Source organism: Saccopteryx leptura, chromosome 7 (genome assembly GCF_036850995.1).
Source record: "Saccopteryx leptura isolate mSacLep1 chromosome 7, mSacLep1_pri_phased_curated, whole genome shotgun sequence".
In the NCBI taxonomy this organism is placed as follows: Eukaryota; Metazoa; Chordata; class Mammalia; order Chiroptera; family Emballonuridae; genus Saccopteryx; species Saccopteryx leptura.
Window position 1 is genome coordinate 30904874 of NC_089509.1, and position 13613 is coordinate 30918486.

Consider the following 13613-nt stretch of genomic DNA (forward strand, 5'->3'; position numbering starts at 1 on the left):
GTAAATCTTAACTTTGGTTATTGCTAACTAAAACAGAAAAGGGTTTGCATTTAGCTTGCAAAGAAAAAGAGTCTTAAAAAATATGACTCCCCCTATCCATGGCCACACACACACACACACACCCCTTTCAAATGAATGAAACAGTAGGACAGAGGTTCTTGAGGTTCTTTCCCAGCTTTGCCTTAAATTATCCCCCATCATTTTTTTTGCTTTTATTTTTTTTAAATAATTTTTATTTATTATTTTTTAATTTATTAATTTTAGAGTGAGAAAGGAAGGGAGAGAGAGAGAGAAACATTGATTTGCTGTTCCACTTATTTAGGCATTCATTGTTAATTCTTTTTTTTTTTTTTTTTTGTATTTTTCTGAAGCTGGAAACGGGGAGAGACAGTCAGACAGACTCCTGCATGCGCCCGACCAGGATCCACTCGGCACGCCCACCAGGGGGCGACGCTCTGCCCACCAGGGGGCGATGCTCTGCCCCTCTGGGGCTTCGCTCTGCCTCGACCAGAGCTACTCTAGCGCCTGGGGCAGAGGCCAAGGAGCCATTCCCAGTGCCCGGGCCATCTTTGCTCCAATGGAGCCTTGGCTGCGGGAGGGGAAGAGAGAGACAGAGAGGAAGGAGGGGGGGTGGAGAAGCAAATGGGCGCTTCTCCTGTGTGCCCTGGCCGGGAATCGAACCTGGGTCCCCCGCACGCCAGGCCGACGCTCTACCGCTGTCATTGTTAGTTCTTTTATGTGCCCTGATTGCAGATCAAACCTGAAACCTTGGCTTATATGGATGACACTCTAACCATCTGAGCTACCTGACCAGGGCTTGCTATGTGTTTCAATCACAGATAAACTTCAGGTATTGAAAATTTTTCTGAAAGTCTTAATTGTCCCATCTCCAGAAAAGGGATACGTTTTACATCTTTAAGAATGACCAGCCATTCATAAGGGCATATTCAGCCTGGGAATAAGGGCATTACTGGAACAGGGAACTTCATTACTAAAATTTGGAAAGTCCTAGGCAAACTAGAACTATTTGGTAACTAGTCTAGATCATCCTCTGGGAGACCTGTTAATGTCCAGTAAGAATCATGCCAGGAAAAATATCCATAAATCACCATTTTCATTATAATTTCCGAGGGTTTTTTAATCTGCTCTCTGGGACCAGTTAAATAAGTACATTTTCAAGAGACCACTGATCTAAGATCTATCTTCCTGTCTTAATGAATCCTCCTAATTCTAGTTTTCTTTCATTTTGCCAAACTTAATCCTCTTGTATCTTTCTTCCCAGTTTTTCTGTAGCAGTTTCTTATCATTTGCAAAAAGTATATATTTAGAAAATCATCTAGTAAATGCATTCATAGTTAGGTATAAATGTCTGCTAACACTTTATCAAATAACTTTCACAGCAAACTGTATTTTAAGAGAGAAAACTTGATTTCTATGTAAGCACTGAAACTCCAATGAGATAATTTTATGTATAGGAAAATCAAATGTGTTAAGCGCTCTCTTTACGTTCCTGTCCCAACTCTACATTTCCTCAGCAAGGCCTTCTGATTTCTGACTTTCGTGGTTCCTTTATATCCCAATCACTAGGCTAAGGCAGGGGCACTTCTGCTTAAAGCAGCCTCAAAGTCCATTCCTCAGGCTGAATCTCCAAATAGCAAGGCTTATTTTTTGTCTTCCTCCCTGTTATCCCTACTGTGATACCCTTTTGCAGACCTTTGTTGTCTTGGGGGTGACCTAAACTGACTATTGGCAAATCACACTAACTTGACTTTGGAATTCCATTAAGGAGCTATCTGTATAACAATGCCAAAAACCAGTTCATAATACTGGTACCCATAGCAGAGCTATATTCTCATAACTGATACATTCTTTTCAGAGAATAGAACTCTGCTCATTCCTTGTTTTAATCTGAATTCTGACCATAAATTCCACAGCCACAGTTTCACACTTGGGTTGTATGACCAGACTAAAGAAAAATGTTGATTTCAGCCTACCTGATAATCTTAACTACCACAAACCTGTAACCCAAATCACTTTGAACAATATATACGTTAACCCCTCTGTATCATCCCGAGTATGTGGACCAACCAGTTGTCAGAGTTGTAAAGACTCTGTCGTTTGGTTAACCACTGCTTATGGTGCTCAGGTGATAAGCTAAATTTTCACTAGTCAGACATGGACTTTTTAACTATCCAATTCTAGAGGGATATCTAGTACAAAGATGAAAGAAATATGACATAATCTGTGTGAATAACTCACAGTTCTGTGCTCATGAACACATCACTAATCAATCACAGGACACTAAACTGTGGGATTTAGATAAGGTCTTAGAGTCCTTTTGTCCACATCTCTCCAGGCAACCACTACAAATCAACTAGACTTGGCAGCCAAGACGAAACCTATCTGCCGTCCTGGATCGAGTGGCGTGCTTCACCTTTCAGATGACCTACTGTGAATAAATTATCATGCCAGGTCAGTGGCTTTAACAGATTATTGCATGCTACTCTGAGGATGGAAATATTTCTCCAAAAGCTGCAAAGCTAATTGTTTATGAATTCAAAATTTTTTCTAGGTACTCTCTTCTACTATGCACTTTTAATCATCCCACTTACCCAGCATCACAGTTTTCTAGACAATTCTTCTTCACCCTCATCATCTGTTTTCTGCTTGTTCTGTCAGAAGGAGAAATCACCTGGACAGCCTACTCAGATATAAATTTGACTTGATTTTTCAAGTCCTTTTTGTGGGTTTCTCCTCTAGATTCTTACTCCACAGCACACGGGCAAGCGGCAGCTTTCCACCAACTGTGGCATAAACTCCAGGAGAAAAACACAAGCCCAATTGTTAATTATCATGAAAACAAGAGATCAGAAGAATGCCAGGATAAGGCAAAAAGTATGGGTCAAATGGCAGCATATAGTTGTCATATTTTTCTACTCATGAAGCTGATATCGATAACTCTCCTCTCATTAGAAGTCTTAATTTACAACGTAGGTAAGATCAGTTAGGGCTTGTGTGTATGCATGTATGTGGTTGCATGCACTCACACACATGTATATGTGCACACACTTGTGTGCCCACGGTCATTTATATCACAAAATAAATACTCTAGAACTCACTACAGTCACAATTTGATACACACATAATTTTATGTATAAATAATTTAAAATACATGAAAACTCCCTGAAGTAGCATATCAATGACATGTCAAATAATCATGCATGTTTGTGAACCAAATATCCCTCCTCTCTGTCTGTGTACCCTTTTTATCTGTGTGGAAAGGGTAAGGCAATTATTTCTGAAAGGATTTATGAATGTTTGGTAGTTGCAGGCAAGAGTTTTAATTTTTTTAAAGATTTTATTCATTAATTTTTGAGAGAGACAGGGAGAGAGAGAGCAAGGGAGAAGCATCCATGTGTGCCTTAACTGGGCAAGCCCATGGTTTCGAGCAGGTGACCTCAGTGTTTCAGACCTACACTCTATCCACTCTGCCACCACAGGTCAGCTTAATTTGTTTTTAAGTTAAGAATCTTTCTAGCAATTCTGGGTTAAAAAATTCTCTTTGTATATTTGAGTGCTGTGATTGAGGTTGATCTGTCTCCTGAGACCCTTATAATAGACCCCTATGTATGGTTCTACTGATCAATTCATCTCATACTAATAGCTCCTTTCACAAGTCTAGTCCAACTAGCATCACTTTTGACTGAATGTATTCAAAATCTAATAGATAATAAGTCCTTTCTCCACTGTATTAAATAATAAATATGATTATAAGTGATTCTGATTAACCTTCCAGACATATCTTTAGGAAAATTCTCATCTAATATCCTTTTAGAAGGTTACTGGTATAACTTTCCTGAAGACTTTTATTTTTGTCTTAAGTTTAATAAATCATTCTGCCTGACAACCTCCTGACACACCTATATCCAAAAAGACAAAGACTTTTAATATTTACTTTCCTATTTTTGGGTTAAGCTTTATATCATCAAATAGTGTGAGGTTTAGGTTAAAAATAGAAGAAAAGAAAAAGAAAAAACAAACAGGAATTATCCTGCTTCTAGATAAATTCTAAGAAAACTTGTATAAGTAGAAACTGTTGCTGGTGTGAGTGAGCAAGTGCCTTTGGTATTATTCAGACTTACAGGTGTCTGGATCTTAAGTACACCAGGAAATCAGATATGCTGAGATGTGCAGGAAGATGAGGAAATGAGGAATGTCTCGTGTAGCCTTCGAGTTGAACAGTGGAGACCTATACTCTTCTCCCAAATCCAGTAGCTAATAAATGGCACAGAGAAATTTATTCCAGATGAAAATGACATATCAGCCTTTTTGTCATTATGTTTTACTAACTTTTATATGACATACTGAGAGTCAGGATAAGAACACAGGGAATCAGATGCATTTCAGTTTAGGATTCCTTCTGAAATGTTCCTGCATTTAAAACAAAAACACCCAAGGCTAACATGTGGCAAGTTTACCAGATGGGTGCATTTTTAAATCTGCAAGCAGAATTATTTATTCCAAATCATTTTCCTAATTGTTTGGTAACATGATATAGTTGAAAGTTCACTAGAATTGAGTCAGAAGTTTGGTTCTGTTTGGAATACAGTGTGCTTTGGGCCAGGCTAACCAGTATTTGACTCCCAAGTCTGCTTTTTTTCTTCTTTCCTTAACTGTGTATGAACAAAACAGAAGCACATTGTTTCAACTATAAATATCATAATTAAATGTGTTGATATGAGTTAAGTATTCAGCTCTCTACCTGGTACACTTCAGGTTACTCACAAATATTAGCTTCCTTTTTATTCGTGTCTCATCTTCCATAAATCACTTCACTTCCATAAATCACTTCACTTCTTTTCCAAGTGAAAGGAGGGGAAATAAAGAGACAGACTCCTACATGCACCCTGACCGGGATCCATCTGTCTGGGGCTGATGCTCTGACCATCTGGGGACTTGCTGTGGAGAAGCAGATGGTTTCTTTTTCTTTGTGCCTTGACCGAGAATTGAACCCAGGATGCCCACATGCAAGACCAATGCTCTACCACTGAGCCAATTGGCCAGAGCCATCACTTTATCTCTTTAGACCCATTGCTCTAGACTCAAAGTTTTCCAACTTCTAATTTAGTACTTTTTTTTAAAAAAAAAAATTTCTTTATTTATTAATTTTTAGAGAGAGGGGGGAGAGAGATAGAGAGAAGGAAGAGGGAGGAGAAACAGGAAGCATCAACTCGTAGTAGTTGCTCCCTGTATGTGCTTTGACCAGGCAAGCCCAGGGATTTGAACCGGTGACCTCAGTGTTCCAGGTCGATGCTGTATCCACTGCACCACCATAGGTCAGGCTAATTTAGTACTTTTTAAATATTGATCTTCATCACCTCCTGAGCATGCAACACTGTTGATAGGGCTTTCAGAGAATAGATAAATCATAATTTTAAGTCAAACTAAATTAGTCACAGTTTGTGTAAGAGTTTTTCATGGAAGTGGGCATCTTTGGAAATATATAATTTTCAGCTTACCCAGATCAGCCCAGAGGAAGGAGAGTTCAGCAGACCAAATGTGAACAGAACCAAGCAGTGTTTTTGTTTCCAGCTACATTGTGTTCTGGTTGTGAAGAAATGACCTCTCAGCATCCTACTGAGACTCAAGCCTTAATGGCAGACATTTTTTTTCCTTCCCTGCCATGAATATGTCTGAGAAACTGCAGAATAAAAATGCAAAATAACAACTATATTTAGATACACTCCCACACAGACTCTAAAGCTTAATAACTCACTGAACACAACATGGAAAGACTGAATTAATATCCATAACTCTTTCACATCACTCATGCTTCAAAGTTCCATCGTTATAGATTTCTTTGGCCTGTATAGTTGCAAAATTAGCTAAGAACAGTAATCTTTCTTTAATATAACATTCCATTGTACTTCATAAGAAAAATAACGTTTAGATTTATTCCTCCTTTTGCTCTGTATATTCACAGAAGTTTCATTAATATTACCATAAATGACAGATTTCTACCAAATAAAAATTAAATATGAGTAATTTAGAACAATTATTTATAATCTAATTCTAAGTATAAATTAATCATAAGATCAAAATCATTTATGGGATGGTCTAGTCTCAACTTTGAAACCAGCTAGTTATGTCACAATGTGCAAATCATTTAACTTCTCTCTCAGTTGTCCTCTATATAAAATGCAGCAATGGGAGAAGTGATTTCTAAACTTTGTTCGGATTTTTACATTTTGTGATTCTTAGTGGAACATATTCCTAAAATTGACCACTGAACAGAGCACAAAAATTATTACACAATGCAACCATGCCAAATTAAGGAAGGGTAAAGAATCAAAAAAGCGCCAAGTGCCTGACCAGGCAGTGGCACAGTGGATAGAGTATTGGACTGGGACACATAAGACCCAGGTTCGAAACTCCAAGATCATCAGTTTGAGTGCAGGCTCATCTGGTTTGAGTAAGGCTCAACAGGTAGAGCCCAACGTCACTTGCTTGAGCAAGAGGTCACTTAGTCTGCTGTAGCCACCCAGCTAAGGCACATATGAGACAGCAACCAATGAGAAACTAAGGTGCCACAACGTTGATGCTTCTCATCTCTCTCCCTTCTGGTCTGTCTGTCCCTATCTGTCCCTTTCACTTTCTCTCTCTGTCTCTGTCGCACAAAAAACACCAAGAACTTGACCATTGATTGCACTGAGCCTTCAGGTAATAAAAGTGTTAGAATATTTCTTTCTATGTAAAACAAGAGGCATAAATATTAAAACAGAGGTTAAATAAAAAACTATGAAATTCTAGAAGTATATACACTAAATGTTATTAGAAATTATCAGTGGGAGAAAGTTCAAGTTTTTTTCTTCCCTTGAGTTTTAATTGTCAGTTAAACATTTATTCAGTCTTGACAAATAAGTCCCAAGTTTGGAGGATATTAGACCTAATAATAGGTCTTACATTATAATACAAATAGAAAAAGTTAAATCTTATAAACTAAATCATATTTCTTCAAATCATCTTATTACTCTATATCCTTAAAAGTAATGCATAGCTAAGGTAAGAACAACTCTGAACAGTCTTTTTTCTACATTATCCTGGGGTCAAATATCTAAAGTAGAATGAAACAGATACTAAAATTCTAGCAACACTAAGGAGTATTCTAGAACCACTAAATTATTTTCTATATAGAATTCTATGTTTTTTAAAATTAAGGCATTGTTTTAAATATACAGCAATTTTTAAACATTGATGTTTGCTTATTGAATCAGATCTTATTTTAGATATGCAAACAAAATTCTGAGTGTCATATTAAAAAAACACACTTGTCTATTTATTGTTTGTTTCATTTAATAAGCATTTAGGGTACTATTTCCCTTCGTAACACTGGATATGGTAATATTCATGAGCTCTTTTAAATTATTGCCCATGAGATATATAATGCTTTATAGGGAGACAGTACTGACAGTACCCAAATAGCAGTTCATGCTACCCAAAGAATGATTTTTAAATGACTTTCACTTTGCCACAGCTCAGAGGAAAATTCTCATAAATGGCAAAGAGAACAGAATAGCAAATAGAACAGTAATATGTCCTGGGAGAAAAAAAAACAAAAAACGAGAGCCAAAATAGCTCCCCTCAATTTTCTTTCATTAGTAATGAAGGAATCCACAATTTTGCAGAGAATATTAAAAGAAAACAAACATGGCATAAAAATCAATCTACATACATAAGCAATGCCTAAGACATTTTTAGCAATTAGTAATAAAGTCCTTAAAGCAAGGAGGAGTCATTGTAGATCAGATGTCATGAAATGGCCTTAAAAAGATCATATCTTTAAATACTATTTTTTCTTAGATAAATTATCACAAGATCTTTAGAGATGAGAAAGTAGAAATATATGAGAAAAAAATGAATATGCTTGTATATCATTCCATCAGTCTCTTAAAGTTTCATGTTATAGCTACTGTTATGAATTTATAGGTTCATCTGACAGGCTTTTGATTATTACAGTCTGGCTATTGGTGCCATAAAAGGGCGAATCAGATAGATACCACCTCTTACTAAATCCTATAAGTTGAGGAGTAACATATAAGGTTGGCAATAGCATTTTATGGCATTTGAATGGAAGATGCAAAAAGGCTTAAATTCTGTTCTCTCAATCAATCCTCTTGAATCAAAGTTTCTGTGAGGGCTATACAATTTAAAAATCATAGCAAAATCATAGATGTATTTTTATTTCATTATTAATCTGGCCAAGACCTGATAATAATGACTTAGTTACTGTCTCACAACCCAAGCAAGAGTCCTCATCCAATTTATTTAACCATCTGCATAAAGGAAGTAAGAGAAAGGAAGAAGAAAGTAGTATGTAAGTATGTGACCCTTTGGAGGACACTGATCTTACCCACTGGCTCTCATGGTCTAACTGACATCTTGCAATGTCTATTTCCTTTGGGATTGGCACAGGCAAAAAGGAAAGATTCTCTTTACTTCTTTTACATTTATGTACATATAGGCTTAATTAGCATCCTGCTAGATAAGAATATAAAGAATACATTGTGATTCTCTATTCATATATTAGTCAGTTTTGACAATCGAATTAAACTATTAATTTATTTTATCATTATTTTAAATTTCTTGTATACCCTATAATACATAAAAAGGGGTATGTGTTCAAATAATCAGACAGCTGACACAAGTGTGTTAGAAAATAGAGAATAGTTGGTCTAGTGGCAAGTGGCAATTTTCTACCATTTTTAAAGAAGAAACACATTACTCAGCTTCAGCCAATTGTTCTCATGTGAAAATATTTGCTAAGTCTTTTCAGATCTTCTAATTTTTAGGAGAACCTAGAAATGAAAATATTTTATGTAAAATATCCATATTTACAGATATAAACTTATTGAAATTAAATAAACATTATACATGCTAAATAACAGAACTATAACCCACATATTAATTTTAGAACTAGATTACAGATGATAAAAACCTATGTGTTGAATTAATGACAGTAAGTCCTATGGAATTCTACTAAATAGATAATTGAATAGAAAAATTTAAAATAACAATAGTATATGACTTATTTTGTGGTATCATCAAATAATTATTATCAATATCATTATCATTAGATAATATAATTTAGATGAATATGTTTGTCATTTGTTGGTATAAATATTTTTCTTTATTTTGTAGTTCTTGTATGCACACTCAGGTAACATAAATGTGGGGTGGGATCATGTAGAGCTGTTTGAATGTGGAAGTGTTTGGAAGGAGTCATGGCAGAGGTTTCTATGGTAGAGCAACAATATGACTAAAAATATTGGAGCAGAAAGATATTAATATGTTAATGAAGTAGTAAGAAAACCAATTCAAATGAAGAAAAAAATCTTGTTTGATAGGTTATAGACATTGAAATTCATACAGTGATTTAATTATATGGTAGAAGGTATTATTTGAGGACAATGAAACTGACCAGTTTATAAGGATAGATTCAGTTGGGTAAAGCATAGGGTCATGAACATGTATGTAGATTAAAGAAAAAGAAATGAATGAGTGCAAAAATTGAAAAAGGGTGGTTGAACTTTCAGATGAGAGAGGTGGTAAGTATGGATAATGGGTTTTATTTAATATCTAATAAAAGAAAGTCATAGGTTTTTAGTAGTCTGTACATATGAATAATTTTTCTTCATGAGATTTTTATTATAGCAATCCTACTTTTTGGTTTGTTTGGAAATTTCCATTATATGTTTTTAAATGAGTCTAGTTTGCAGACTAATCAAGAGACAATATAGACTCCAATAATGGTCATAAAGTTAAGAGAGAGAGTCTAGCTTCTATTTACTTCTGGGAATACTGATGACATGACTGAAGAAAGCAATACTGAGGAGAGGTAGATCCTGACCCTCTCACAACAAAGACTGCTCTTCCCATTTATTTGCAACTTCTGGAATGAAAGTGGCTTATGTAACTCTATCTCTTTTTCCCTGGTGGTTGTCAGAAGGGGGGATTAGAGGAGCCCAAAGAACAGTTGCTGCTCATTCTCTTGAAATAGCAAAAATGTTCACTTTCCAGCAATTCCCAATTTACAAGTTGCATTTTTCTGAGTTTAGAACATTATTATCTCTGAGTATAGAATAATTTATTAGAGGAAAGAAAATACTAAGTGCCTCTGATGGCTGTTTTTTTTATATTTGCATTTCCTTTGGAAACCCAAACATGCTTGTGTTTCCTTCTACTATGGAGGACTTCTCCTACACTGTCGGGGAGTACTCAGGTTTTCTGAACTCAATGGTTGTCCATGAATGGGTAGGTCCACATTTGTTTGTGTCCTGGATACCTTTCCAGTGGAAACCTCTGAAGGGAAGATAATTAAATTGTAAGACTAAGCTTCAGATTCCTACTTGGTCCATGTGCAGACAGAGGAGATCTGTTTGAAAGCTCTTGATATTTTGGATACTCTTTGCTCTTTTCTCTCCCAAGGCATTTAATGACATTATGTAATGTCTCAGAACAAAGCTTAAAAATATTTTTTTTGTAGTTGTTTATTTGATTGGTTTTTATTGTATGATAAATCCTAAACTAGAAGTTTTGGGGTTTATCTCCCTGCCTTACCTTCTTGTTAAACACTTGAATCCCACAGTGTGGAAATCTTACCACAAGCAATCATGAAGTCTTTATGTAGGTTTTCTCAGTAAACCCTTTCTCTAAGCAAATATTTATTAAGAGATGCTCTTGTACCAGGAACTGTTTTAGGCATTTGAGACACTCTATGAACAAAAGAGACAAATACTCTTGCTCTCATGGAACATCTCTATCAGACAGAGAATAACAATCCACAATAAATTAGCTGTAAATTCATATGAGACAGACATTTTCCCCAAGCTTTTTAGTATGAAAGAATTTAGACACAGAAATGTTGAAATGTTTTTACAGTGTTTATTCATATAGAGTCTTTGTTTAACATGCCAATTATTTAATATATATATATATCCATTTATCTACCATCTCAAGATAGACATTTGAATACCACATTTTGGTACACCAGCCAAATGTTTTCTGCCCAACCTTAGAAGATATTATGTTTAGTAGAAGGGAATATAAGAGTTCTGATAGTTTAAATTAAAATTATAAATACAGGATAACCATAAACAATAGCACAAGAAAAAGCTGGAGAGAATATAAGTCCCCTTCCTATATTAAGAGCACCATCCATGTTTACAAGCATGGATATGTCTGACTGAACAGCAATTAATATGACTTACTTCATTTAGGAGAAAAATAAATTGTCAAGAAGTCAGCAACAATCTTTAAAGTGCCATTCAAAAGATGGAGACAAAAATTAGAGAATGCTTCTTCGACCTAGGAAAAGGAGAAAATTTGAAATTTATATTAGATGTAAGGCTTTGAGATAATGTTAAATATTGAACAAATGTAGTATTCATGATAGAATTAAATTTGGGCAGGAGAGTCAGACAGATCTAGCCACTTAATAGGCAATTCTGTACATTTGTTGAATTTCAATTTCCCAAAGCATAAAGTTAGACTAATAATGGTTACCACAGGAAATTGTTTTAAAAATTATACAGGATATAACTATTAGACAAAAATAAATGCTTAATAAGTAGTAGCTATATTACTATTACTATATTCATATAGAAAAATTATATAGCTAGTAAAAAAATATCTACTGTAGCTTAGAGGTTTCTGGAAAAAAAACCCATAGAAAACAATTATTTTTAGGATATAAAGTCATAACTAAAGATTGAACTGCAGCTTCAATTAGATTGGGGTAGATACTAGTCCCACCATTTAATGGATATGGGCTTTTCCAAATTACTTGATATCCATAAACCTTGAATTTTTATCTATAAAATATTATCTACATCAGAGTTCTTATTGTATAAATTAAAGGATATATATTGTATCAGACTGTGTCATTTTGCCAATAAGAAATCACTAAATATCACCTATTATTCTAGACATACTATGTTAAGTGATATAGATGCTGTCATCCTATTAGAGTGTCAACGATTTTTCATTAAAGAAACAACTGAGTTCAGTTTCCTAAAGAATAATGCATGAAGTAAAAACAAAAAGGGCACGGGGTCATCCATAGTGTTTAATGTAGGTGATTCTAGTTTTAAAGTTTTTTCAATAAGGTATATAGCAACTTCTAGATCTACTTGAGCACATTTCTTCATAAACACTCAATTTTAAATTTATTTTAGAAAATTATACATCATGAATATTGCCTAGAGTGTAAAGTTACAAACACATTTCATCTGCTACCAATATTTTAAAATGTTTGGTTAAGTATGTTTGGTTTGCTTATTATATTAAAGTGTTGGGAATATGTTGATTTTAAAGATGTAAATTTCAGGACATACTATAGTAGTATGGAGGAAGTGTTAGCGGTAGTCATTATTACCATCTCTATTTCTCACAGACACACACACAGAGAATTATTTTTCTTTAGTGAAACCTACTCTTCTCTTTAGCCTGTCAAAAAGATTATCCCAGAACTTGAAAACAGGTAACACACAGATACCCTATGTCCTCTTTTGGGCCATGCTGAATTTGACTTTCTACTGATTACTTATTTTAAAACTGTTTCGGGGAAGAAGTAAATTTGTTGACTGTTGTCCAGGGAGATGTAAATAATTCTTATTTAGAGGAACAGAATATGCCAAAGGTATAATTCCCAGGAAGATATTGGCAATTTTGTATATAACCTGAAAGTTTATCCTACAATTACTTTATATCTGACTGATTAAATAGTTTTTGAATTAAGATAAAGCTTTTTCTGATTTCCTCATTAATTAATAAGATGAATAAAATTTTTGCCATATGTTGTTTGTATGTCTGCACAAGTCATGCTTTTAAGCCTCCTGAAAGTCCTTCCTTAATACCTGTCTATACTCATTATAAAATGGCATCAAAGTCAAGATCTGCACTTCTCTGCTTCTCTTCAATGTGGCCTAAATGCTGTGTCATGGTAACTCCTCAGGAAGCTCATAAAATTAAAATTTTGAGAAACCAAGTGGGCAAATAAATAATTTAATACTATATAAATATAATGTAACACAAAGAAGGCACTCTGGGTGAAAAACCACATCAACATCTTCTGCTCAAATATCTAGTTTTATAAAAGCATAGATTCTATTATCCAGATTGTTACCTCCAATCTCATTTTCTCTCTCCTATGCTACAGACTCAATTTTTTTTTCAAACTAAAATTTTTAAAAGTCAAGAATTCATCCTTCTTAATTCCCCATTGTGTCTCAATGTTCAACTATTTAAGTTAATCTAATTACTTTCCACTAAAAATGCTCCTTTTTCTCAAATCTCTAGGTTAGTTAAGAGCATTTCCCAAGTCACTGAATCTCAAAATCAATACCTCAGCCACACTTGTTCATGGAGCAGACATGTACAGAGCACAGACACATACAGTGCATCTTATTGGGTTCTGCATGTTAATGTTGAGAATATATATGTATTTTTATTTATATTATTATTATTATTAAATTAGTATTTTGAGGAAAACAGTCAAGACACTAAAGTAAAATAGCAAATCAATCAATAATTCATGAGAGAAAAATAATTTAGAT